Consider the following 976-nt stretch of genomic DNA (forward strand, 5'->3'; position numbering starts at 1 on the left):
GTCTCAGTTGCAGAGCTGTGGGCACAGAGGGTGAGAAAGTCAGGAAGGGACTCTGGAAACACCTCAGTCAAGGGAAATGAGGGGCAAGAACATTTGGCATCCACCAGGCACGAGGGAATAGGAACCAGGGAAAGGAGACACAGCCTGCATCCTCTCCAAGGGTAAAGCAAAAATGCATGACACCAAAACCAGAAAAACAGTCTCATTAACACACAGTATTATTTTTCATAACAGAATACACAACTACTGGCTAAATTGTTGAACAAAAAGAAGTATGTACAAATATATAACATAAATCATGGAAGGGGTGAATTGATATTGGAAGATAAAAATTGAAAAAGAATGAAATCCTTAATTATTGTATAAACCACTAAGGAAAAGTAAGTGATTACTGTTTTGACAGCCGATGCCATTAAAACTGGAACCATACAGATAGATCGGCATGGTCGCTGCACAAGAGTGACAAGCAACCAAGTGAAGCAATCCATATATTTACAGATGGTGGTGTTGATGTTCCCGCAACAATGCACACATTCTTAATGCCAGTGAGTGAAGTGCTTACAGTGGCACCTGTTCTGTGATTCAGCACCTGTGAAATGTGCGCAAGAGGGAAGTCACTGCAGACAGGAAGGAACCGGTGGTGACAAAGGGGTGAGTGCAGAGAGGGGCAATGGCGTGACTGCTAGTGGGTCAGCGCTTTTTCCGCAGGTGATGGAAATGTTGTCGATTCGATCATGATGATGTTTGCACAACTCCGTAAATATACTACAGACTGCTGGGTTGTATACTTGAATGAGTGAACTCGGTGACATGCAAATTATCTCACTAGATTTGTTTTATTTTTAGGAAAAAGAACTTGAGGTGAGAGGCAGGGTGAGTCAAGCCCGGGTGGTGGTGTGTGTAAAGGCTGGAGGAAACACCTGAACATGTGGAATCCCAATGCCAAGCAGCCAGGTCCAAATCCAGATCTACTGAC

General features: G+C 43.9%; 1 non-coding gene across 1 annotated transcript; it reads left to right on the forward strand.

The window, feature by feature from the left end:
* Nucleotides 1–390: 390 nt before the first annotated feature.
* Nucleotides 391–494, forward strand: LOC131490655 (U6 spliceosomal RNA). Its single transcript, XR_009251169.1, has one exon. It is a non-coding gene; the product is annotated as a U6 spliceosomal RNA (small nuclear RNA).
* Nucleotides 495–976: the final 482 nt, after the last annotated feature.

Source organism: Neofelis nebulosa, chromosome 11 (genome assembly GCF_028018385.1).
Source record: "Neofelis nebulosa isolate mNeoNeb1 chromosome 11, mNeoNeb1.pri, whole genome shotgun sequence".
Taxonomy (NCBI): Eukaryota; Metazoa; Chordata; class Mammalia; order Carnivora; family Felidae; genus Neofelis; species Neofelis nebulosa.